This window comes from Lonchura striata, chromosome 11, assembly GCF_050655825.1.
Source record: "Lonchura striata isolate lonStrDom1 chromosome 11, ASM5065582v1, whole genome shotgun sequence".
In the NCBI taxonomy this organism is placed as follows: Eukaryota; Metazoa; Chordata; class Aves; order Passeriformes; family Estrildidae; genus Lonchura; species Lonchura striata.
In genome coordinates this window covers 24,854,662-24,881,910 of record NC_140713.1, presented here as the reverse complement: position 1 = coordinate 24,881,910, position 27,249 = coordinate 24,854,662, and the positions used below count along the sequence as shown (strand labels likewise).

General features: G+C 46.7%; 1 long non-coding RNA gene across 1 annotated transcript in view; it reads right to left on the bottom strand.

The window, feature by feature from the left end:
* LOC144247072 (uncharacterized) overlaps positions 1–27,249 on the bottom strand; it is a 278,729-nt gene that overhangs the window by 207,049 nt on the left and 44,431 nt on the right. The window contains exon 2 of the long non-coding RNA XR_014957769.1: positions 1,599–1,726. This is a non-coding gene — a long non-coding RNA (uncharacterized LOC144247072). The remainder of the gene's footprint in view (positions 1–1,598; positions 1,727–27,249) is intronic.

The following is a 27,249-nucleotide window of genomic DNA, read 5'->3' as shown; positions in this document are numbered from 1 at the left end:
TTGGAGCGCAGGGCACACAGGCAGGTGGTTTGTCCTGCTGGAGCTGGGTTACACTTCTCTCCTGCTCCATCTCTCACCTTTTCCTTCTTCTCCCCTCAGCTGACTCCTTGTCTCTTAGTGCGCTACACTATGATCAATCAGACACTATCAGCACGGGTTTTATTCAGTTACCCTGGAGTCACTTCCATCTGCTGCTTCCAGCCCCACGCCTCAAAAGAATTAGGGATTTTCTATTTATTTATCAATCTAGTGAATACGGTTATCCCATTAGTAGATCCTTTTAAAGTCCCTGGTAGAACCTAAGAAAAACTAATGGAGTTGATTTGCATTTGGTTTCTTTCCCATTGAATTAATGCCAGTGATGTTCTGCAGAACCACACATGGTCACTGCCACCTCGGGGTGCTGGCAGACATCCCCAGCAGCACTCCACTCCCTGAAAATCGCGCTCTGCATGGAATAACCACATAAAAACCTGAGACGTGATCAGGCGTACCCAAATCACCAAGTAGGCAAACAGAAGAGAGGGAAAAATGTACCACAAAGTTTGTGCCTCCTGCACATGAAATATTAATTTTGCATTAAGGTGTGTGTCGTCACGGCAGGGTCCCCCAGCCCGGACGCACAGCCGGGGGTGCCACCTGCAGCCCCGCCGGGCACGGGGAGTGCAGGCACTGATTTTAAATCCTGTTCAGACTGGAGATCTGCTTTGTTCAGCAATCACCTGGCTACTCTTATTCTACGTGGCTCTTTTATTAAAATGTGGATAAAGCAAAAGGCAAAGGATAAAATTAAATTCCATTGACTGTAAATTTCTAAATCATCCCTCCAATAAAGGATTTTCCTTTAATAACAAAAACGCCTTTCCCATCTTTTTGCCGATCTCGGCGTATACTCGCAATAAAACAGGGCTGCATGAAAACCTTTGTAACTCGACCCTTCCAGTGCATAAATTAATCATTTTCCGAATCCCGTCTTTTCTTTCCTTAAGTTCCCGGTCGCGAGGGTCGTGCCCCCGCCCAGCCTTGACCATAGCAAAATTCAAATTCCCACTAATGATGAGTGTAATCATCGCAATCACCATCACCATCATCATCGCCAGGAAAGCCGGATCCTGTTGGCCCCTGACATCAATCAGCGACGCGGGGGGAGCCACCCCCCTCCTCCGCGCCCCCCGGCAGCGATCGCGGCCGTTCCCCGCGTGTCGGGGTCACCCCCGCTCCCATCCCGGCCTCGCACCTCCGCCGCTGCCTGGGCGGGACGGACGAGTGCGACGGGACGGGCGGGACGGGGCGGGTGCCCCCCATGTCCCCAAGTCCCCCCCGAGCCCCGGGTGGGAAAGGACCGAGCGAGGGAGGGGAGCGAGGGGAGGGGGAGCAGCCGCACGTGTGACGCGCCCGGCCGCCCATTTGCATATTCACATCAGCGCCGCGCCCACTTAAGCAGCGCGAGGCGAAGGTGTCTCCTCCACCCACCACCCACCACCCACCCACCTCCCACCTCCACCTCCACCTTCCCTCCCGCTCCCCGCAAGCCGCGCTCCCAGCCCAAAAGCGAGGGCGCGGGGGGCCGGCAGGAGGGTGGGCGCGGGCTGCCTTACCTCCGCTCCCGTGCTCCCAGGGATTCCCCGTGGTTCCGCCAGCAATTTTGGAGAGCCATCCTTCAAGGGTTTTTAGTTCTGTCTTTCTCTCTCTTCCTCCTCCTCCTCCTCCTCTTCCCGTGTTGTGACTGGGTTTATAAAAAAAATAAAAAAAGACAACTCCATGTAAGCTCGCAGCCAGGGCACGGCGAAGTCTGGGGCTCCGGGGGGAGGGAGCAGCGGAGGGAGGGTCACAGCTCCATGCCTTACAAAAGGCAACCCAAAGCCTGGATATTTTTTTTAATATCGTGCACGAAACGCTGCCGCACATATACACGTAACGCAGGCCCCAGACCTGGCGCTAATTAGGTTTTGCCAAAAACTGTCGAGGTTCAGCCTATGACAGGAATAAACGCAACGGGGCTGGGAGTTTTGAGCCCTCACCTGCCCGAGGCCCCGGGAGGCCGAGCATTTATGGGGCGCGTCGAGAGTCCCACGACGGCCGGGACCCAGGGTCAGCCGTAACCACGCGGCACCGACCTGCACTATTTCAACCCGAGCGCTGTTCCGGGGCTATTTTGGCACAAATTCATTTTACTATTTCACAGCTCACAGTGGGGAAAAAGGAAAAAAAAATACTAATCAGGGTTGTGTATCCCCTCGCAAACGCCACAGAAGCGGCATCGCGTGTGCGGGACGGGTGTCCAGGAGCACAGGCCTATTGTTCTAAGGACAGGCTTTTGTGAGCGGGGCAGCACAGCCAGGCTGGAGCAGGAGGAGGAGGAGGAAGAGGGGAGGGAAGCCCTTGCACAACACACCGTGCACCGCAGCCCCTGCTTCACACCCTCGCATTAGATGTTTGCTGAAAATACACGGTGCACACGTGTGGCACTTTTTTTCAAACGTGTCATTACCGGGAATGATTAAGGGCTTCGTTGCTTCCCAGTGCAAGGTCTCGGCTTGGATTGCTGACTGATGGCTGAATTCCCCCTACACCTGGCAACATGATTTTAGCGCGAGGACAGGAGGGTGAAAATGCACTTCCTTGAATGTTTTTTCATACGCAGAATATTTAGGAAAGAGTCAAATTTAATTTCGCAATTGTCAAAAGCAAATGTGCTCCTAAGCTGAAGCGTCGCAAGTCGTGTTTCGCCCCGGAGTAGATTTTTATGGAGAAGTTACACGGCCTGGAATAGGCGTTGTGTGTCCGACAGGCTGGGACGCTCCAGCCCGGGCGGGCGCAGAGCGGGGTGTCCGTGCCCCAGCTCCGTGTGCGAGGGCAGCGGCAGGGCCGAGGCAGACAATGGGAGCTGGAGGCAAGCAAGGAGTAGAGGGGGCTCTGCCCCTGCCCCCCCGGCCAGGAAAGCAGGTCACTCCTGATCAACCGGGTAAGCAAACGCCAAAAGAAAGCTGGGGCTGGATTTTGATGAGCCAGACACGTTTTCTTACAAAAAATAATTTCCCTGCCTTTGTTTCTCCTCTTCTCATTCAAAGCAAGGGAAAGAGCAGGCTGCTGTGTTCACACTGGCTTTCCAAGAGAGAAAAAAGATATGATTTTTAAGGATCTGTGCACCAAGCATGAGTTACTTGTTCTCTCCCCTCCAAAAAGAAAAAGGAAAAAAAATCCTCAACAAGACTCAAAGGATTCCCGAAATAAAGAAGAAAGAAAAACATCCAAAACATTAGACACAGAAACATTATATTTCAATATTATCATATGAATTAAATGTAATCCTTGAAGCGACTCGTCCCAGGGGTCACATATTAGGCCATTTTTTTCTTTTTTTTTTTTTATTTAATAGAGGTCACCCAGGCTGAAAAGCAGAACCCAAATGAAAAGCATCTTCAATGTGGTTATAACATGAGCTGGACGAGGTCAGGCAGTGTCTTGTATGGCCTCATAAAAAATACATAACCAGACAGCCTAATAGTATTTCTTTGCATTCATTTTTGGATGGGAGCTGGCGGGTGGGGGAGGGGGCCGGGAGAGGGCCACAGCCGCCTGTGATTTCCATAATGGGCAGCTTCTCCTACCTTCCAGTTAGGGAAAAAATGAACATTCCTTTTAACACATCCCTGGGTTAGCTCACTTTAAAGAGCCATCCTACAGACAATTGCTGTGGCCCCGAGAAAGTGAGAGAGGAGTGAGGCATCGCCCATCTCTCTGCCTCGCTCTCTCTCACACACACACACATGCACACGCACACGCACACGCACACACACACACACGTGTTCACTGCAGACATGCTACCATCATCCTTATGCGGGAGTGCAACCACCTTGGGCTTGCTTTCATCAACACTGGCTTATGGATGTTGTTATTTGTCCATACACACGCCCAGGCTGATTAATTTGAATTATTTCTCTTCTGAAGAGCAGCAGAGGAGCCCCCCATTCCAAGGAGTCTCTCTATCCACACTCACCGGGGAGGGGTTTGCCCACCACCAGGATTTACACAGGTTTCGGGTGGGAGAGGGGGCAAGAGAAAGGCAAGGAGTAAAAGGGGAAGGGGGGCGGGGTGTGTAAATAAAAATAACCAGTGCTAAAAATGCCGGGTGAGAAGAGAATCGGTAAATCTCGCCTCCCTTCCCCCTCCCCAAATGCCGCCTGGAGCCGGGTGACCCTGCGGGGAGCGGAGCCGCAGAGGTGACCCGATGCTAACCAGCCTGTTAGAACTAATAAGGTGTGCGCCTAAGCCAGGGGCTGACACTGGGGCATTGTGGAAATAACTCTCCTTGTTATTGCCCATCCTCAGCTTGAAATTTACTGCTCCTTTGCATTATTAAAGAGACAGCTTGCGTGCGCGATGGGGGAGAGGCTGGGCAGGAGGAAGAACCGCGCACACTCTTTTAATGGTATGTTTGTGCTCTCTCTAGTCTTTAGATTCAGATTTGGAGCATTAAAGCATGCTGGGTTAATAGGTTGTTATTTATTATTTGAATAAAATCTGGTTTAGAAAAATAAAAAAGAATCTTTTTTCCCCCGCTATGGCAAATGGTCAGAAAAAAAGGAAAGGTGTGAAACAGTTAAGATCAGGCTGAGGCCTTGTGGGACAAGCCCTGCCCCAAACGTTTCCAGTAGCACTGCTCCACATTTACATCAGATGTGAGCAGAGCTGAAAACACCCAGCATGGTGGATAACAGGGACTGCATGATGGAAACACAAAAGGACCTGCTGCATTGTGGGGCCATCCTCAGCAGGGCCACGTGAAAGGGTGTCAGAATACCTGAAATCATTCCAGATTCTGTCTTCTGTAAATAGAGACATTGGGTATTTTGGGGTAAAGATGAACACAGTGGAAAAATCTACTTTGTCTGGATCCCCGCTCCCACTGCTCCTCCAGCACACACCCTCCACCCTCTGAGCCGACTCCCCCAACACTCCCAGGATAACAGGTGAGACTCCCCAGAGAGGGTCCTCGCCAGGTCCCTGCTGGGCAGACACACACCAACCCCATGATGTACACTGGCACCTGAGAGGTCCCATTTCACAGAAACTGAGCTGAGCTGCCCTTTCAGATGTGTTTGCCTTCTCTGAGTCAGTTTTTATGGACAGGCATTTTCAGCTTGACCTGAGGGCCTGCAGAACCCACCTGGCACCAGCAGGGCACAGGCAGAGCCTGCAGCCACTGCTGCCAGGGGAGCTCCTACCAGAATTGGGACTCAAGTATTATTAATTTTCTGCAGCAAAGCAGCTAAGTGCACATGGGCGACACTGCTGAGAATGGGGATCAATGATAAATAACATCCTCAAGGTAAAAACAGAACAGGATTGAGCTCGGCAATTGGCCGAGCCAAGGGTGGCTTCCATGAAGCTGAGCTGACGGGGTGGGTGGTTTATGGTCAGAGATTCACAAAATCAGCTACTGGAGGGATTTGAGAGAATTCCTAAGAGCAGATGAGAGCCACAGCAATTCTTGAGCTGTCCTGCACGTTCAGAGACATCCTTGCCAAAGGTTAATGTGAGCAGCCGCTGGGAAGACAGTGGGAAACAGTGAAGGAAATTCCATGAGCTCGATGTAACTGCCACTGCACACTGAAACAATGCAAATTACATACAAATAGTACTGAACTCTCATGGATCAGAGGTGGGGTTTGAAAGGAGACCCTCAGAGCACACCAAGCTCTCTCTGGGAGAGCCAGCATGCCCCACAGCACCTTGAACAGGTGCCAGTGTGAACATGTCCAGTGCTTCTGTCCCAAACCATCCTGTCCCCACCACAACCAGCCAGGGTCAGTGACATCAGTGCACAGGGCAGGCTGAAATATTTACTAAGCGTGGTGGGAACAAATCCCAAACGAAAAGCTTTAGAGCAAGGGGCAACAGCCAGCTAAGCCTAAATCTAGGCTTTTGAAAGCACCAAATATAAACAAGGAATTAAAGCTGATACTGACAGAGGTAGAAACAAAGCAGAAGCCTCGCTGCCCCATCCCAGTCATTCCCCTTATGGCATCCTGATTTCGTGAATCATCCAAAGTAGCCAAACAGGTCCTATCAGCATCTGAACATACAGATACTTCCAACTCCTCTGTCCCCAAAGACTGAAGAAACTTTTATCAACACATTTTTAATTACATGGCTGAACTTGCCTACATTGTATCTGATCATTTTTGCAAACATACGTTTTTAAATCCTAGTCCTCCTATAAGGAATAATAACAGCAAAAAACATGATGCTCCACATTTCAGCTGGACTATCCAAATGTTTTAGGGTAAAATCAAAGGTGTGGAGACTCGCAGGACTGTGTTAAGCAGCTCTTGTGCTCAGCCTTCAGGTGGTAAAGCTTAAGTAACAAGAGTATTTGAACCGTGACAACACTACTGGATTTAAGAATACAATTTTCAGAGCTGATTGCCAAACTCTGATCTCATGCCCATTTTTTTTAGTTCTATCAGCTGATCCCATATAAAGTACTATTTCTCCTTAGAAAGCCAGGAAAAATCAGGCTGCCAGAGAAGAGAGGGTGGATTGGAGGGTTTCTAATCCCCTGCAGCTCTCACAGCAATGTCCTCCTGAATGGACATCAAAACCACACTTACAGAAACAACAGCCCAGATTATTCCCTGCGCACATAAGGCCCTGTGGTGTTTACCTGCCTCACTTCTTCAAACTCTTCAAGGATTCTCTTGCCATTTTGGATTCTCTGGATTATAATTATCTTAGTTATAATCACAAATTGTTTTGGGGTGGAACATACCTTAAAGATCATCCTATCCCACCCCCTGCCATGGGCAGGAACACCTTCCACTATCCCAGGCTGCTCCAAGCCCCGTCCAGCCTGGCGCTGGGCACTGCCAAGGATCCAGGGGCAGCCACAGCTGCTCTGGGCACCTGTGCCAGGGCCTCACCTCCCTCACAGGGAAGAATTTTTTTCTAGCATCTAATGTAGATCTACTCTCCAGCAGGAATCATTTCATTCATATGCTGTTAATCTAAAATCTGCTTCTCCTGCCTTTGTAGTGTCTAACACACTTGGAATTGTTGGCTGTGAGACCACATTGTCTGTATGGTTTGGTACTGGGCAGAGAGAAGGTGCAAGTGCTGGCTGTCACCTGCCACTGAATTCTGCTCCTGTCATCAGTACATCCCGAATAAACACATTCCCATTCCTAAATCTGTAATTCCATGATGTGCCCATCCACAGAGCCCCAACAGGCAGGACCACAATGGGTAGGAGGCACTGAGCCAACAGCCCCATGCTGCCCTGGACTCCCTCAGCCTTCTGCCAGAACTCTGGTTCTGCCCTCCCCTGCTCCCAAATATCCCAGCAACCCACAGCCACGTAAAACAGCTGCAAATGACAGAAAATTCTGCAACTAGTCCCGTAACTTTATTATATCCATAACAAATATGCAGGTGCACTTTAAGGATTTATTTTGGGAAACAGAAAAAAACAACTTCTTAGTACAGAACAGGACTCACCTGCTCAATTTCTAAGCCATATCATTCTCAGTTACTGAAAAGCAGCTCGCAAAGCTTTTAGCACCCAAAACCTAATATTTAAATATGAAGCCCCTGCATGTTCTGAGGGGGTTTGGGTTTTTTGTTCATTCTGGTTTCAGTGCTGAACTGGTACAGAAGGCCAAGGTCTGTGTGGTGAAAGTATGGTTCCAGCCCTGGACATGCCACCTGCTGCCTCCTGGGCTATGGATGGCTCCTCAAAGGTTCCTTCTGCAGCATGAGGCAGTGATTTTCCCCAAGTCTCATCTGCTGTAGCTATTTAAACTAGAACTCCACAAGAGAGGGAGTGGAATTTTAGCTCCTCACAGCCCAGTGAGCTTGGCTCACTCCTTGCAAACACTCACGGTCGGTTAAGCGAGTTCAGGTGTCTGTGTAGTGAAACCCTGATCCGGGTTGTGGTGTCTCGGTGCTTTTAGAGTGCTAAGAATAAGAATGTGGTGGCATGTGCAGGACTACACTGCAGCCACAGAAAGGCAGGGTCTCCATTTTCAGTCATCTGAACGCTGCCAAAACCATCTACGCAGAAAAACACCCAGGCAGCAGTCCAGGGCGGTGATCAGGGAAATGCTTCCTCCTCTCCACTTACAGCCAGCAGTGCTGCATCCGTGTGGAAAACAGAGCAGGAAAGCAGAGATCACAACTGGGATTTCAACCCCGCAGAGAACGGAATTAGGAGTGAGAGCTGCAGAGAGCTTCTCTCAAATGCAGCTGGTCCTGGGGGAAGCTCTGCAATGGGACCGGAGGAGGTGAGAACAGCAAAGCCCCGGGGTGTTTCAGTGCCTGCACCACCTGGTTCAGGAGAATCCTCTGCCTTACAAGAGGCTTTTCCATGAGCAGCTGGCAGTTCTGCATGGAATTGAGAAGGTCCTGGAGAAGACCATGACTCCCACCGAAGGACACAAAAGGAAGCCTACAAATCATTAAATAAATCCCCAAACCTGACTACGACTGAGAGTGATATGGAGGAAGATGCTGAGTTTGACTCAGTGATGAAATTTGCTCTTTTTGAGGCCTATTCTGGGAAGATATTTCAGTGTCTAAAAGACTTTGTTGTTAGGGGAAAATTCAAAATATTCAGCTTTTTTGTTATGGATCATGCTACAACTCTGAGCTGTCATAAGCACAATAATTTGGTTTCTGGACATCAATAAAAAATAGAATCTCATCTCCCTCAATGGTCAGTTGATGCAGAACAATGGCACTACATTTTTGTTACTGTTGCTTAAGAATTTCAGAATAATATAGTCAATATTGCAATTTAACTATTAAGAAATTGAATTAGTGTGGCTATCTTTCAAAATTAAGATCCAAAATATTCTATATCACCTTGATATTCACGTCATTCTTGTTTCTTAAAGGGTGTGGGCTCTGCACTGTAAGAGGTGCAGAGTAAGTTTGATTGGATTTCCTTAATGAGTTGGGGCCTACATTAATAAAAACCAAAGCATGAACTTTAAACATGCCCAGTTGTAATTCCCCAAATGCCTTTATTTTGGAATAAGAACATCTTTATTTCATTTAATGGTTCTTAAAGTTAGGACCAAGAAACCACTGCCATTAGTGGAATTCCTTCGAGTCACCTTGCACAACCACACAGAGCTGACTCATTCATAAATTTTACTGTTTAATGGAATTCTAGAGACTATAGTTAAAGAGCCAGTGGTTTGGAGAAGTTAAGCTAAGCCCAAAAAGTCAATTATTCTGGATGGAGTGATCATGAGAAGAACTGGTACTGGTACACTGGAAGTGTAACCTTCCTGCATCAACAGGGCCTGAGCAGCTCAACACCTTCTGAAGCTCAATAGCCTTTGTGCTCCTAAACCAGACATTTTTGGAGAGACGTGCATCCAATTGAAAAATAACAAAATAAAAGTGAAAGAAATAAAAAACTGTAAAATTATCTGGGTGAAAATTTGGAGTATGAAGCCATGAAACTGAATCTACATGCTTCTGTCTCAAGCTTGCTCCTCACCTCCCTCTGCCAGGGACTGGATATGTATGACACTGGGAATAAACAAAATCTCTTCCAGAGGGATCAAGAAATGCACTGTAAGAACACAGTCAATTAAATATTATCTGCAACTCTTGTGCCACATCTTTAAACAAGAAAGCACAAAGCCCATTCCCTTTACCAGCAGCTTACTCATGTAAGTGCCAGCTGACAAGTCTCATGCACGATGAAATAGATATTCCTACTAACTCCATGATTATTCCTGGAATTGTAAATACAGGGGGTGTTGGCACTGTGACTTTAACAAAAACCACAAACTATACACGCGGCACAGACGTTCTGCTGCACAGTTTAGATTTAATCTCCTAAGTCGTGGCATATGGCGCAGGCAGTTTTTATACAAAGACGTGGAAATGTACACAAAGAAAATGTACTCCAAAATAAGGCAGTGCAGGCGCAGCCCTACCCAGGGCACGCTGGTGTTCATTATCTGAAGCAGCCCAGCCCAGCCCAGCCGGCCCTCAGTGGCTCCCCGTCCTTGGAGCGGAGATCTGCGCCAGCTCCGGCGGGGCTCCCGCGCCACGGCCCCGTCACCGCGGGCTGCGACCTCTGCAGCCAAACCCACCACCGCGGTTTGGGAGCGGTGATCTTGGAGGAAGAACAGCTCAAATGGCTCCAGCTAATTATAACTTAATTAGACTTAAGAGTTTTTCCTTCAGAAGAATTAAAAACCTCAGCTGGTTTTCAGCAGAACTATGGATTTTGCCAGGTGAGCTAAGCTCATCTCTCACTCAGTCGATCAAAAACTCTGTTTGTGATTCCAATCCCACCATCACCACTGGCTTCGCTCTCTGCAATGCCTCTGGGAAGGAATTATCCCAAATGTCACCATTCTCTAGTTGATATTGCCAGCTCAATCTCTCAGCAGGAGACAAAAACAGCTGGATTCTCAAATAAGATTTTGAATTAACAAAATTTAATTATTTCAATTTAAATGAGTCTCTCCACATTTTTCTACTCTGCATTTCATTGTTAAATTCAGATCTGAAATTACAGTTTCCTTACTAGTTTTACACCCTCCTTTTCTACCCTAAATTTAGGATAAGCTACTCAGAAAGGAAAATGAGTTTTTACAGAAGGCACACAGAATAAAGGACACATGGTTTAGCACCAAATAATTCCCATCTGGAAGTCTAAAGCCAGGGCTTCAGGAACTTTCACCTTTTATTTAACCTGCTTATGCCGATCACAGTTCCAAAGTACATGGACATGGTATTTCCTAAAGCTAAAAAAAGCACTGAAAACCGATCGTAAGGAGGGATTTAGGGGGGAAACAACCCAAACCACAAAAGAAACATATTAAATGTCTAAAAAGACAACTGGACAATGAAGAAAGGTGACAACTTCAGCTGAAGGGAGTCTCGGTTTATCAGTAATATGAAGTCAGCAATTAAAACAGAAAACCCAGATGACAAATGGCAATAGGTAATGAGTAAAATAAACCAGAAGCTGTGGGCAGCAAGACGTGAGTGGGGAAGGCTGAAGAGAGCAGGAAAATGGTTACAAAGTTGGGATAGCCAGCTTTAAATTGTAGTAAAACACATAGAAGTCATAGCTCTGATGTAAAACCACAATGAGAGGATGATGGCAAAGTGGAAAATATGAAGTAGAAAACACAGAAATCCTCACAGTTCTTACTTCAAAGGATGGATTTTGAGAAAGTTACCAAAGAACCATGAAGCACTTCAGAGGTTCGTAGTGCTGAGCTCTGGTGAAATTAAACAAGGCTTTAGCAACTGGAAGGAGAATACTGGGCAGTTCTGGGCAGAGCAGAAGTTCTCCAACACCCACAGCTGGCTAAGGGTCAGGAGGCTCTGGAGGGTCCACCTGGGAGCAGTGACTGCTGGGCAAAGAACTGATTCCTCCTTGAAGAGCACAGACAGGACTGTGCCAGGCACAGCATGGGGCAAGAGTTTAAGAATACTGAAGATAGTAATAATAATACTAATATTATAATTAATATTAATAATAAAATTATTCTTGTTGCTATTATTATTAATAATAATAGGAGAACCATTAATGATGGTTAAGATGACACAGAAATCACAGAATCAGAGAATCACAGAAGGGCTTGGGTTGGAAGGGACTTTAGAGCTCTTCTCATTCCATCCCCTGCCCTGAACACGAACACTTCCAGGGATCCAGGGGCAGCCACAGCTGCTCTGGGCAATCTGTGCCAGGGCCTGCCCACCCTCACCGAGAAGGATTCCTTCCCAATCCTGCCCTCTGGCAGTGGGAAGCCATTCCCTTTGATCTGTCACATCAGTTCCTTGCCCCTTGATGTCTTGTACTTTTCTGTAAGAAAACAAATATTTGGTGGTGAAGTTAGAAGATTACTCAGTCTGAGAATCAGATCATCACTTCTTACCATGACTGTAATTAATCTCTGCAAAATGTTTGGGTAGGAGGGCTTGATTCTCCATGGGACAGTTTTAACCCCAAATTCAGTGCCATTCTTGATCAGAAGCCCAGAAAATATCTAGTTTTGGACTAGAAAAATCAGTAATTAAGAAAAACTCAATTTCTAGAGAGGTCATGCAGCCAAGACTTCTGTGGCTTTACATTCTAAGGTAGAAAGAAAAGAAAAAACAAAAAAACAATCCAAAGCCACAAGAACAACAAAAATGCCCTCAGAGTATCCTCATCAAGTCAAACTCAACCATTCCAGTGTCAGCACTCTCTTGCACTCGGGATACTTCTCTGCCCTTTTTCGTGGCAGTAAAGTACTGCTAGCCACAAGCACAGGGTCTGGAGCATTTCTGCCGTCTGAAGGACGAAATGAGACTTTTAACATGTTTGTTTTGAAGCACAATTTACAGCAAGGATTTGGGCTGAAACCGCATCCCTGTGCTGGAGAGGGGATGAAAGGCCCAGCAGGGAAGAAAGCAATAAAAATATAATTGTAACACCCCAAAGTCCATGATGGGCAGGGCAGGGCAGGGCAGCACGAGGACACGTCCCTCAGCAGGGCACACAGGGCTCACGGGGCACGGCAGGAGCCCAGCACACGGCACAGACACGTCCCACGGGTTCTGCCTCTCCAAAGCACCGGCTCAGCCTGGCTGCTGTCCTTGCCGTGTCCCCAGCGGTGCCCGTGTCATCCCAAGGCCATGGTGCCCAGTGCCATCTCCAGCAGATCCCAAGGCCGTGCACAGAGGTCACATGGGACAGGACGGCCCCTTGCCCAGTGACCCTCTGCCATCAGGGACCTTTTCCATCTCTGCCCCTTGGAACGCAGGAAGTGAGAGCACACAGATTTGAATTCATTTTCATCCTTATCAGCTCTGAAAGATGCAGAAAAAAGAGAATTTCTGGGGAGCATTGTGCTTGCAGCCACCACGCGGGTTGGGTGAGGACACAGTGGTAAATTTCTGCTGGAATATCTCTCTTTTAATTAGGAAAAAAGGTGGGGGGCTTGGAAAACAGGTTTTAGTGTCCCAGCGCAAGCACAACAGCAACAATTTCTAATTTTCTGCTGTCCAGTTCCCTCCACCTTTCTCCGTGGCTGCGCATCCCTCCTCTCCGCTCCCCCCACAGCCATCCTCCATTTCCCGCTGACTCCTCGGCACACGCTCCAGCCTCCTGTGAAATGGTGGCGTGCAGAGGCAAGGGAGGAAGAGCGGGAGGAAGAAAGGGGCTACCGTGGGGAGGGCAGGGGAAAGAGATTGAGAGAGACAGAGAGAATGTCAAAGCTCAAGTCTGGCATTTGCCTATTTAAATTCAATCACGCAGCCCTCGCCGAGCTGGAAATGGATGGCCTGCATTATGAATTTCTGATCAGACGGCTGATAGGTTATGAGCGGGGACGTAATCCCATTGAGGAAGGCTTTTTCCCAAGCAAGGGCAAGCAATAACTGCCCTTCTGAGATGGCTCTTTGCTTTGCCCTTTTAATTTTTTTTTACTTTCCTTAAAAAAAAAAAAGGTCCAAATAAGCATTTTTATGATGATAAATGTGTAATAATGATTCACTCTGCCTGTGTCTGAAATGGGAGATGCCTTGGTGAAGCAGACATGCGCTCAAAATAAACTGCCATATTTTTTCTTTTTTAAATCTAATTAGAATTCTTGCCTTCGCTCAGCTCATTTTGTACCAACACTAGTGATCTAAAAAGAAAGTGAAAGGAATGAACACGTGCATTGAGACCGGTATTTTTAATACCCTGCAGGGTTTTTAATGTTTTATAGTTTGCCTTTTTTAACACGATGTGTTTGCATAAAAGGATACAAAAAAAATTTTCTTCAACTGGCAAGAACTTCTGGCACACAGTAAGGCAAGCCAGAAATCAGCTAGATGTTTTCTTACATCTACCCACGTGACATGGTGATGTTGTACTGAACTAATTGAAATAGCTGAGGACACTGACAGATTTGCAGTAGCCAAATTCACCAGGTAGAGACAGCACAGCAGCCAAGGTGGTGTGCCCCCGCCTTGGGGCCTCCACAAGCTCACACACAACTTTGGTACTCATCAAAAGCAGAAAACGCAGTTTCCTACTTAAAATTTAAGATCTATGAGCAGAAACAACACCCATCCCAGTGTGCCGGGACTGGAACCAGTCCTGAGGACAAGGATACAGGGTGAGGACTGCATTGACAGGGCTGGAGTTTCTGAAAAGAAGCCAAAGAGAAAAAACACCTTCTGTGGGCACAGGGGAGGGAAACATTTCAGTGCTGGTGCTAAGCAGGAGCCTGCTCTCAGGAGTTACATCTCTAAACATGTTTCAAAGTTCAAGGAACATGGAATCACAGAATCCCAGAGTGTTTTGGGTTGGGGGGACCTTAGAGCTCCTCCATTCCACCCCCTGCCATGGGCAGGGACACCTTCTACTATGCCAGGTTGCTCCAAGCCCCCTCCAGCCTGGCCTTGGGCACTTCCAGGGATCCAGGGGCAGCCCCAGCAGCTCCAGGCGAAAGAGTCCCCTGGAAGCTGGGATTAAGCAGCCACCTCCCAGCAGTCAGGAGCCACGTTTAGTTTCACAAATGCAGCTCGTTCAGAAGATCACAGCTACCGAAGTACAAACTGCTCATGTTTTCCTCATTTTGGTCAAATCCTAGATCATCCTCTAAAAAGCAGAGTGTTGTGGGGAATCTCCCAGATGTGCTGGGCCAAAGCACCATGTCCTGCCATAATCCAGCCCCTCAGGTGACCAACACCCCACTTGTGCCACCAGGACAGCCAGCATGGGCCAACGGGGGAGAGGCTGGGACAGTTTCTGACACATCAGCCTCATTTTCTCTTTTGGACATTACATTGAGATGAATTTGCCTGGGTCGAATTGCCAAAGCTCCATGCACAAAGGGAAAACTGTTAAGCAGATATAATAAAGTGATTTTTTTTTTTACTCTTCTGATGACATCAGAACTACAGAATTTCTGAATTTGCACATACCAAAAAGGAGGGTGCCAGGAAACCCTTGCACTGTAAAGGTCTGTTTTTCCTGAGGGACATAAAAAGCTGATGATCCAAGTGGTTTCCAGCTTTCCCATACCTCAAATGGTTAATTTTGCTCAGTATCCACCACAAATGGGCCAGAAACCTGCTGCTGATAATTATGAAATACCATGGCCACAAGGGAGTTTCCTCCCCAGCACCATTGGTTAGGGATCATCTTATGTCCTGGAGCTGTCAGATTTTGATTATTTAATTGAAATTACATATATTAACATGGGTGTTCTCATTAGCCATAAAATAAAACATCTAATATTTTCCATCTTGTTACATCAACATCTGGTGGTGATGAACTCCGAGGGCTGGAAGCCCAGAATGTGAAAACATCAGTGTTTAAATTTGTCACCTTTTAGTGTCACTGGCTTCTTGCATTAGGAAAAAGGAAAACGAAAGGGAAGGACTAGGAACGAAGAATTGCATAGTATTAGCCTTCTTTATGTCCTTTTATATCATAAGCAGAACAAAAAATTTGCTCTAACTGAGGTGGAATTGTCAGTTATCCAGCATATCACAGAATTTATTTGCAATTACGGTTTATAACTATCTTCCATTACCAGATCTTAAACCCAAGTGTTGATATTCTTCTTCAGTTCACAGAACTGATCAGTTCCCAACAACCAAGTGAAACTCCAGAAAGATTATTTTTTTTATTATCTGTGTTCTAATCAAATACAGGAATTCCTAAGCTGGTGATTACAGCAGTGGCACTTGTATTTGCAATCTCTGCTTTACATGTTTATTTAGTAAATCAAAAATAGATCACAGATGAAGAAGCAGCCTAAAATAATAAAGCATCTTCTTGCAAAAAGCTTTGAGTGGTTTCTCTAACTTATCATTAAATTTAAACTAGTTTTTCCCGGTTTTCATTTCTGCAGTTAATAACTTTCATACAGCCATCCTATAATTACATTAACAAAAAAGTAAATTTCCCCCATTTCTCACTACATTACCGGTATTACAGCGTTAATGGCAAATTAACCAGTAAACCTGCAAATTAAGTCAACTCATCTTCCACTGATAGGGCAGGAATCTGTAATTTATGCAGCTTGGAGGTTTTCTGTGGGTTTTTAACTATTGTTGAGCTTCTGCTTTTCCCCGCGTACCAGTAAAACCCACCCAGGAGCCATTGCCTCGCTCCAGTCAGCACTCAGCCCTTTCCAGCTGCTCCTGAAGTAAGGCCAGCGTGAAGTGCTCCAGCAGAGAGGGACCCACAGCATTCCTCCCTGGGCATGGGGACAGTCCGTGGGCGTGGGGACATGCTGGGGATGTGGGGACACGCTGGGGATGTGGGGACACACCGGGGACGTGGGGACACGCTGGGGGCATGGGGACACGCTGGGGACGTGGGGACACACCGGGGACATGGGGACAGTCCGGGGGTGTGGGGACACACCAGGGACGTGGGGACACACCGGGGATGTGGGGACACACCAGGGGCATGGGGACACGCCGGGATGTGGGGACACGTGGTCCCAGCACTACCCAGAGCCCGTGAAGCCCCACAGAGATGTGCCAAGCCGTCCTGCACTGCTGCCCTGCTCATGCAGGGCACAGCCTCAGAGTGCCAGTCATGGCCCTGCTGGGTCATCCAGCACCACCACAGCAGGTTCAGCCCTGAGCAGCAGCGTCCCAGCCCTCAGCGCGCACAGCTTGTGGAACACCTGCTGCAAGGAATCCTGCACTGAGCTGGGCTGAAGGGACCTTAAAGCTCTTCTCATTCCATCCCCTGCCCTGGGCAGGGACACCTTCCACTGTCCCAGGCTGCTCCAAGCCCCCTGCGACCTGGCCTTGGGCACTGCCAAGGATCCAGGGGCAGCCACAGCTTCTCTGGGCACCCTGTGCCACCACCCTGGCAGGGAAGGATTCCCTCCCAATATCCCACCTATCCCCGCCCTCTGACAGTGGGAAGCCATTTCCCCTTGTCCTGGCACTCCAAGCCCTTGGTACATGTCTTGTATTTCAGCTCCAGCTATGGTGTGATGGGATCCTCAGCCAACCTTCCATGCTCCTGAGACAGGAACGAGAGGGACAACACAAACTTGGCATAAAATGAACTGAATTTCAATAACAACAGAGCTACATCTTTGGAATATTAGATTTATGCAGTGGGAAGGAACCATCAAAACCATTCCATTTCAGAAATATAAAGGCTTCCTGAGCTAGTGAAGCACAACAGAAACACTCAGTGATAAAGGACATCACAGCTCTTTATAAACTGAACCGGTGGTTTCCCAAATTTAATATGCATGAACACTGCATATGAGTCCTCTTAAATCCAAGTACCAAACCCTGCCTGTTTAATAAATCTCACCAGTCCTCCACTATTAGACAGGGGATTAAAACTAATCTATCAATCCCAAAACCAAGCACAGAGTGGATTAAAATGCAAAACACATGAGAGTATGAAGATGCTTAATGCTAAATAACAAACATTTCAATCACAGAAATCATTTTTATCTTCTTGTTTATGCTAAGTAGATACTATTAGGCTTAATATCTGTATTAGCACAAGTGGGGGAAGAAACAGTTTTAAGGAGACCTAAATACTTGAATGCTACTGGATTGCTGTGAGCAGAAGCTCTCGTGGCAGAAGTGAGCACACCCCAGCATTTGAAATCATGTTTACTCTCTCAGGCCAGCTCAGTGGTGCTTGACCTTTTTCCTGTGTTTTTAACCTGAAGCAGAACACCCAGAGGGTCCTGACAAAGCCAGAACTCAAACCTGTTATTTGCATCAGACATTTGAATATCCCTTTACCACCACTCCAGTGTTGCTACGACACTGGCCTCATACTCAGATGCTCAGGGCTCCTTGTCACCCACCTGTGCTTTGGGTGTGGTTTTTTTAGGGTTTTTTAGGAGTATGTGAAAAAAGCTCATCCCATCATAGGATAAATAGAATAAAAAATGGAGCTATGTGTGCCTGTATCACATAGGGAATGAGCAAATCTGAGTCACACAACAGCTCTGAGTTCACCCAATAATTAACTTTGTCACTGTATCTCTCAATTCCTGCAATGGGATGATGGCCCTTTCTGGCAGGAAGTTACCCATCTACATCTGCATTTGTCTATCTGCCTGGCCAAGATAAGGTCTTGGGAACCCTGCATCCAGCTGTGCCAGGAGAAAGAACTCAGTGTTTCCTTCATGAATTTGAGTGCTGGGAAATGCTCAATGTTTGCTTGGATTCATATGAGAGCATCCCCAAACTGCAGAGCTGGACTTTCTTCCTTAGTATCCAAGCAAAAACTACGTACTGAATCAGAGGAGTCGTAAGATTTGACATGAAATAATGTCCACAGAGATCTGTGTGAGGACACCATCACCCACATCTCGCTCAGCAGCACACAGGGTTGGGGGGATGCCACACCAGCAGACGTGAAGCTGCTGCATTAACCCCTTCATTGTCCCAGCAGAATGGGTAATGAGGATGGGGGGCTGCCTGGGCAGGGGGAGAATGGCACACAAGTTCAGGCCATCCAGCTGGACAGGGAAATTTGGCAACAGGAAAAAAGAAAGGAAGGAACAGCCAACCCCTTAACAACACTAACAATGATGGTTATTTGTCTGTGGGGTCTTGGGTTTGTTGTGGCAGAAGGTTCTGGTGTTAATTCAGCTGAAAATGCTGCTGACTTGCATCATTCATGTTTAACTTTGCCCTGGTCATGAGACAGTTTGTCTGACATCTCATCATTCAGCAGTGACTGAAGTCCTTCTCTCCCTTAGGAAAGAGTGGTCAGCATCATCGCCTCCCAGTGACTGTCACTGCCCAGAGGCCCAGAGTGGTTCAATTCCGGTCTTTCCTGGCATTCCCACTTTTCCTATTTAATCTGACACTCAGCACCCAAAGTGCCAAGGAGGAGGTGAGAAGTCAGGATCATCACACTTAAACAGCTCACAGGTGTTAGACAAAGCCATGTAAAATAAATTAATTAACTGACTTTATTGTCAGTAATTCTGGAAGCACCCATTAAAATGCCATTTAGAAAGAGGAAATACCTTGGACAAAGACAAAATACCTGGGAAAAAAATTAGTCTGTTGCAGCACAGGACTCAAAGAAACTTGTGGGCAGGACAGGAAGAGAAACGGTGCAGAAACTATCTGAACTCAGGAAGCAGCTCTGTAGCAATGGGAAGTGTCTAAAGACCCATCCAGCCTCTCCCAGTCTGGAGGACAAGCACATGTGTCTGAGGAGCTCAGTCTCCAACGTCCATCTTTCTGTTCCTGCGTGTGGTTTGGGCCCAGCTGCCCCACCTGTGTGGTTTGGTACTGCTGTCAGGAAAGCACATCAGCACTCAGAAATCATCCACGGCCTTCCCAGGAGCCGGATCAGCCCTCCCTGCACTGGGCTCCCTCTCCCAGCCAGGGCTGCCCTGGAACAAAGAGGGGCAGCCGGGCCCCCGCACCGCTCTTCGGCGGATCAGAGCCCTGCAAGTGTGGAGAGCTTTATAAGATTAATTCTTATCTCTCTGGGCAGTGGGTCAAGTCAGAACCGTCATTCAACGAACTCTGCGGATAATCTCCCTTTATTACTTTCAATCAAACTAAGTGTCTGCAATCTGCAGCATGGTTACTAATTTAGTGAAAGAAATTACCTGTAGAGCTCGATTATATAAGAGACGAAATATAAAATAGTCTGGGTAAGCAGCCATTCAGTTTGTACATCCCTCAGTGCAGAGCAAAGCTGCTCCAGCCTGGCTGCATCCACCCTGCCAGCTGCTCCATGGCAGAAAACACCCAGAAAGGAGTGGACAGTGTGTTTGCCCCCTACCTAATTAAACTAAGAGAAAAAGAAACTTAGGCCTTAGGGCTACACTTGGCATCAAATCTAAAAATTTGCTGCTTGCGAATATTTAACAAAATTCATTTTGTGAGAAATCAGATTTCCAGCGCATTCTGGTTAATGGAATTCTGCTGCAGCCCCTGGACAAAACAATGTAAAGCTGCCTGGCTTGTGGAAATCATTCTCCTCCAGTGATGGATAATATAGCATGAGGTTTGCCTTGGTTTGATTAATTTCAGAATATTGCAGAGAAGCTGCATAATCCCTAAGATAGCAGAGAGAAGGAGCAAGACACGATGGAGCAGGATAAAAGCGCGCAGTAACAAGCACAGGCAGTTCCATACATATATTATATAGATATTAGAGCAAAGCTCATGAACTCGGGGGCCTGGGCAAGTGGTGACCACAATAAGGGGCAACACTAAAAGCAAGAAGCACTAAATATTTCCATGGCTATGACCGGAGACAGAACACAAACAAGAAAATTCCCATTTCCTTTTTCCATTCACAACAGCCATTATTTATACAAGCCCTGAATATGAAAAAGGCTCTAACAAATTTACTGTGGGGTTTGGCTGGATAAGGATGACGAATGATGAATGAGGGAGGCAGAGGATTCCCTTATTAAAGCATCAAATCTTTTCCTAAATATCAAACAGACATCTCAGTCTCAACCGCTCAGCTCAAACCAAAAATTATGCAAACCAAAGCAGCAAAATTTTGCTTCTTGATAAAAACTGAAAAATTGTCTTCCATGTTACACAATTTTCACTACATAACTTTGCAATTTTTATGTTGTGTTTTAGACCTATTTGAAAGATTAATTAAAAAAAAAAAAAGTGACAACACAAACCCCCAAAACATCAATGAATTTCAGTACAAATCAGGCAACTGGCATAATTACAAAATTGCCCTGTTTGGCAATGCAGGAAACAGCTCCAACAGCCAGTGTCCAGCAGCCTTTCTCAGTGCTGCCGGCACAGCCACCGCCAGAGGAGCGTCTGGTGGGAACCTGCTGGGATCCTGGTGGGCACCGGGCAGGGAGAGCCACAGGCAGGGCCTGAGCCTGCAGCCACATCACATCCACACACAGTGGAAATTCATTAACTTCCACCTATCTCCGTGCTGTCTTAAAACCCAGCCTTTCCCTTCCCTTCTCCTTTCCCTTCCTTTTCCATCTGCACCCATGAAGACACAAAAAAAGAGCTGCAGTAACAACAAAGGAACGCAGTGGTGGAGCAAACCCAGCTCTCCAAAGCTCTCCAGAGAAATCAGCACCAGCAGCAAACCTCCCGTCACCCTCACAGCTGCTGGTGGCCGCGCAGCCCTGGGGCAGCTCTCGCTGGGAGCAAGAGGGGCAAGAACATCGCCTTAAATCTTCCCTGGGCTGTGCCCAGCCCATGGGTGAGCAGCGGCTGCTCCGACTTCCCGGCGCACCCCGACTGCTCCAGAGACACCACGAAGGAAGGAGAAGCAGCCCGAGCCCTTGAGCGAGAAGAAGCTTCCAGGACTGCAAAGCAGCAAACCCAAACGAGGCAGAGAGAGGAAACAGTGCAGGAGGATGGCGAGTAATACAGCAATAAACATGTAACACATGGAAACTGAGTATTTTCAGCTGCAATGTACAGTAGTGACCATCCTACTTCCAAAATAATACTGCGCAATTAGAGATGATTCACAGCAAACTGCCAGGAATGATCAGGGATATGGAAAATCTCTTGTATGGACAGAGTGAAAGATTTTTTTTTTTCTAATCTTAACTAGGCAATAAATAAGAGGAGACATAACGACAGTGATAAGATAATGAACAACCTACAGGGGGTAGATCAGCTGCTTCTGGGCCATCTCATAACATGAGTACCTGGGCATCCTCCATGAAATTAAAAGGTGATGCATTTGAAACCAATCAAGGGAATTTCTTTCCACAAATGCAAATCAAACTCGGGGACTCCCTGACACTGAACATGCCAAGCAGAAGAGCACAGACAGATGCAAAAATGGAGTAGACAGTTCTGGTATTGCTAAAATAATATTTTTTAAATCCAGAACTGTAGTTGTTAATGACGACAGTTTAAAAAACTCAACAGAATATCTCATACAATTCACTTTCTAATTATAGGGAATTAAGATGAAAAACACCTCAATCTCTGCAGCCCCAGAGCTCTACAGGAAGGCTCACACTGCACCCACCAAGCTGGTTGTAGATTTTACTCTTTAAAATACCCCAGGTGTTTCTCTCTTTGCTACAGAGCAAATGCATTGGATGAAAACCCAGACAGCTCAGGTCCTAGGCTCAGCATCCTAGGAAATGGAATCCACATGAGAAAACATCCCCTTAACTGCCTTTTGATTAAAGCTTGTCACAAAGTGCATTCTCCCTTTTTCATGTGGGAAATAAACCCCACCCAGTCCATTTCCACAAAGAATTGTTTGACTCAGTTTAATCACAAAGAAAAACTTTTTTTCAAAATCTGCTTTCAAAAATTAGTTGTTTTTCATGTAAAAGGTCCAATATTTTCAATCAAGACAGATGTTTAGGTGAAAAAATCCATTTCCTTACTACAGCATTTTTAGCAGTGAAAAAGGGCTAGTGTAGCTTTTCTCAAACATCTCTTGTTCCTCAGCATAATCAGAGAATCCCAGAACAGTCTGGGTTGCAAGGCACCTTAAAGCTCATTCCATTCCACCCCCTGCCATGTCATGGGACACCTTCCACTATCCCAAGCCGTGTCCAGCCTGGCCTGAGACACTTCCAAGGATGGGGCAGCCACCCTTCTTGGGACAATTAATCAGCTTTATGTTCTTTGTCCCCAGGGCTCAGCACGGGACAACAGCAGCCTCAGCCCTGAGCCCACAGCACGGTCACTGCACGGGAACACGCTGGGGGAGCGGGAACCACACGCATCCGTGGGGATGGGACACTTGGACAAGTGGCTTTGCACTGGAATTCAGCCGGAGCTTTACTGAGAAATACACAAGAAAAGCCAGGCAAGAGGTAAAACCGACTCCCACCAGCTGCATGATGGTCTGCAGTCCCGTTTTTCATCAGCTGCTAGAATGCCATGCAGTGTGTGTTTTTTCCCAATGAATGCAATTTTTAGCCCCAAAAAAAGCAACAAATAAATGAATAGTTGGGTAAAGCTGCATTTAGATTTAAAGGAGAAGAGGATCAAAGTGAGGCAACGCCAGAGAAGGCAACAGCCACAACCAGATTAGGTTGCAAACACCTTTAACTCTTCCTTTATTAGTGCACCTGTTCTATTAATTTTGAATTATTTTTAACCTTATAATTTTATATTTTAAGTCTCTAATAAATCACATTTACCTCCCTTGAGTGACATGCTTTGATATCTGGATATTTATCCACTTTAGTGCCTCTGTGACTGTGTGGCAAGGGAGGAGCTCACTGGGGGCACCAGCACTAGCACAGGAGCAGCAGGCTACCTAACAAGAGCCCAGAGTCTCCTGGCCACTAAATTCCACTTCTCTTTTTCTTTTCAGAAGTGGTAGGGGCTCAGCTGATGCCTCCTAGTCCCTTCCAATCATTGCATGTGATTCCCACTATCTCCCAAAGCCGAGTTTTAGTCTTCATCCACGTGACCACAGATTGAAAATGATGGGCTAATGTTGTGTTTAGGGTCTGGAGGAAAAACCTTACAGCCCATTGAGCTGCCTGAAAACAGGACACATGTCAGCACAAGCTCTTCAGGACAGCAAACCCTCAACTGCAGCTCCAGGTTTTAGTCTGGGTGTGCTCCAAGGATGCAGCAAACCAATCCACCACAAGTATCACAGCTTTCCAACACACACCACATCCAAAAAGGCTCCTAAATGCAGGAAAACAAGTCTATAATTACATAATTGAGCAGATGCACTGCAAGTTTTCTTTTTTGTTACTCTTTAGATTTTTCAAAGGCAACAGGACAGCACTGTGCTAAAAAGCAATAAAGCACGGGTAATTTAATACGAAATTACATCCATATTGAAAAGTTTACATGAAGTTGAGAGCAGGCAGAGGTCAGGTTTGCAGCAGGACTGTCTTTAATTGTGGCCATCAGGTTTAGCAATCCAGATCTCTGGATCAAAGACAAATAGAAGGCGTTTCCTCACCACTGACTAGTGAAAGCCGACAGTGAGCACAGCACTGTCTTGCACCAAAAGGTCATAAAAATTATTATCTGAGGGGGAACATGTCTTGCTGTTCAACACACCTTCACAAAGGCACCGTGGATTTTTTTAGCAGATTTTTCAGCAATTAGGAGCTTAAATTAAAATTTTACTATCAGTTTTCAGATGTAAAGGGTTTTTCTTGTCCTCTAAAATATGTTTCATCTTTGTGTAGGTCTTTTTTAATATTTTTCAGTTGCTTTCAATCATCCTCTCAGCCCAGTGAAACAATTCCTCCCTCCTTAGGGAAGAGATGTGAGCTGAGACACTGTTTCCTTTCTAAGGTGGGGGGAAAAGAAAAGGAAAAAAAATCAAATGAGGAGTAAATTATCAGCAAATCAGATAGAAACAAGCTCCCCAGATCTGCAGATCCATTGTACAAATGAAGCAATTTCATCTCAGCTCGCTCTGGGGGTGGGATTTTAAGTGGCCAAGGGGGACTGGAGCGGGATGCTGGCAGCCGAAGCATCACAACATTTGCATGCACAGACCACTCAAATCTGCACCAGGAGACTACTTGTGAGAATCCATCTTTTTTCACTTAACAAGATACAAAATATAAAACACATTTGCCTCTTATTAAGCCTCTCTTGTAAGTGGTTCCAGGTCCACCATTTTTAAAGAGGGGGAGAGGGGAGCCTGGATGCTCTCTTGGGAATTTCACAGGAGTGACTGGAGATGAGGTACAGGCTGGAAGCCTTTATTACTCTTTTTTTTTTTTTTTTTTTACTTTTTTCCCCTTGTCTCTAAAAGCACAGAAGGAATAACATTTTAAATCATTAGCATTTACTTTAAGTAGCACTTTCTTCAACTCAGCTTCCCTTCCTGGCCCTCACCCTGCTCGCACGGAGGAGCTGCCCCAATGGAATTGCCTTCTGGTTTTGGAAGGCAGAAGGTGCTTTTTTTAAAACTCTGGCCTCCAAACTGAGGCAGCTGTGAAAGAAACTCTAATCTTGTTTTTCTTTAAAGTGTACTGAGAACAGGGTTCTTGTGTTTATTAGCACCCAGACCTGTGAGGCATTTTGCCTCTTAGATTTTCTTTAGTGCTCTTGGAGTGGTTTCTGGTTTGGTTTAAAAACAAACCAACAGAAAAGCAACAGCAACCTCTGCAAAAAACAAAGATTTTTAGCAGCCTCAACCCAATTCACAGTCCTATGTCACACATACAACAGCATTCTCATAGTTTCTATGCTTGCTAAATATTAGATGTAATATTAAAATATTGAAGAGAAAAAAGGAGGCTGGTGGCAACAGCTTGAATTTATAACCCAGACAAAGCAATCGGCACAGTGAGTTATGAAAGGAGTTGTGGATCCTGAGGTTTGATCACGTTACAGAACAGAGTTATGAAATACCCCTCATTCAGTGTTCAGAAAGGAAGGAAAAACAAGTGGCTCCTTTTCCTAGGAATTAGGTGTTAACGAGAGCTCTTCAGAGATAAAAATAGTCTAATTTTCACTGCAAAACAGACTGTGTTCTCCCTTGCCATTTGCCTGAAAGGAAACCTGGGCACAGGTGCTTTGTCTTGAAAACTGATGATTTCTAAGAAAATGGCCTGTATTTCAGGAACAGGGCAAGTGTAGACCTTCATTTCCACACATAGGAGGAGGCAGAACTTCTGCTAGAAAACAGCAAAAGGGATGGAAAACAGAGCATCTGTTGGAAGAGAAAAAAACATTCAAGCCCTCATTTCTACTGCATTTGGAATCTAAACCCTTTGGGTATTTCCAGTGCACCTTTCCCAAGTGCAGCAGTTGCCATGCTTCCCCTAAATCTCCTGGATTTGCTACTAAAGCACGTATTGAACGAGCCCTTGTGTGGTGAAAAGTTCAATCAGCAGGTTCAGTCCCTGGAGCAGCTGTGCAGGCGGTTGAACGCTGGGCCCACCCGTGGCTGGGGGAAGCCCAGGAGGTGAGAGGGTCTCCAGGTGGATGCACAGCTCAAGGCAGGGGATGCATCGGCACCACAAGGTCCTCGGGGTGAGGGGCCTGGCGGGGCCCAGCTGAGCCCCTCGGCAGGGTGGTGGCACCCCCGACCCAGCCCCAGAGATGCAGAGGCAGACAAGGACGGCTGCGAGCAAAGCGCAACATCTGTCACTGGTGACGGCAGGAGAGGGCCACGGGCACACTGTGACTTGTCTCTTACCACCTCAGCACACGCACTCACACCCAACACTTGGCCACCTCAGCTGCCCTGCAGCTAGAGGGAACACCTACTTCTGGACTCCAAGCCTCTCAAACACACTCCCCACCTTCCCCTATCGCCACCACCAACCCTCTTCCAACCGCTGGCCCTGGGCTGACACTTTGGGGTAGGATGGGAGGCAAGCCCAGCTCTGACCTTCCCAGCAACAGCCACAGCTCAAGAGGTCCCTGCTGAAAGGTGGTATCCACACCTTCTGCTCAGCGAAGGGACCTCCCAGGCACTCCCAGGAAAGGGCTGGTTTCCTTAATGGTTACACCAGGCCTCAAGATCTAAGAAAGGTGGAACCAGTTACTAATCACTAATTCTGGTGGGACATTTCACCTCCACTGCTTGTAGGCTTTGTGGTCTCTGTTCAGGAAACTTCCCAGTCAGAGCATTCCCAAGACTCCTGAGCAGTCACGCTCCCAAGGCCAGAGACTTTCACTGCTGGGACCAAAGCCCCTCCACTCCAGTGGCTCCACTGGTGGCTCCAGTGACCCGATGGGTCCTACTTGACCTTGATGAAGGTGGTAACTAATTGATGAAGGTGGTAACTAATGGATAAAGGAACAGACTCCAAAGAGCTCAGCTGCCCAACAACTGCCTCCCATGTGTCATCCTCAGAAGTGCCCAGGAGCTGCTCTTGTGATGTCACTGAATCATCAAGGCTGGAAGAGACCAATCCAGTCCCTCAAGACCATCTAGTCCTACATATGTTGCATGCTGGCAAGTCTATGGATGTGCAAGGTTTTGGGACAGGAGGACCCTGATCGGAGTGGAAGATACAGGGCTGAGGATGTAATCTCTTTGTACCTCAGTCACCTAATCCATAAAACAGGGTTAATAATGCTTGCTAATCTCAGAAGACTTTAATTGATTATTTGTTATGATCATCAAGAACTTAGAAGGAAGGCTATAATGACCTGCAAAGTCTATCAATTATTTTATCATCATTGCTGACAAATTGTATGACTTTCCTCCTTCTTCCACTGAGTCCTTTAGCTTGGGAAGGTTCCAGGTGAACCCCTAGGCCACAACACAGCTGAAGTCTTGGGGTATTATTACAACAGATAAGAAGCACTTTATGGGTAAATTCTCCAGCACAAGGTTTCTGG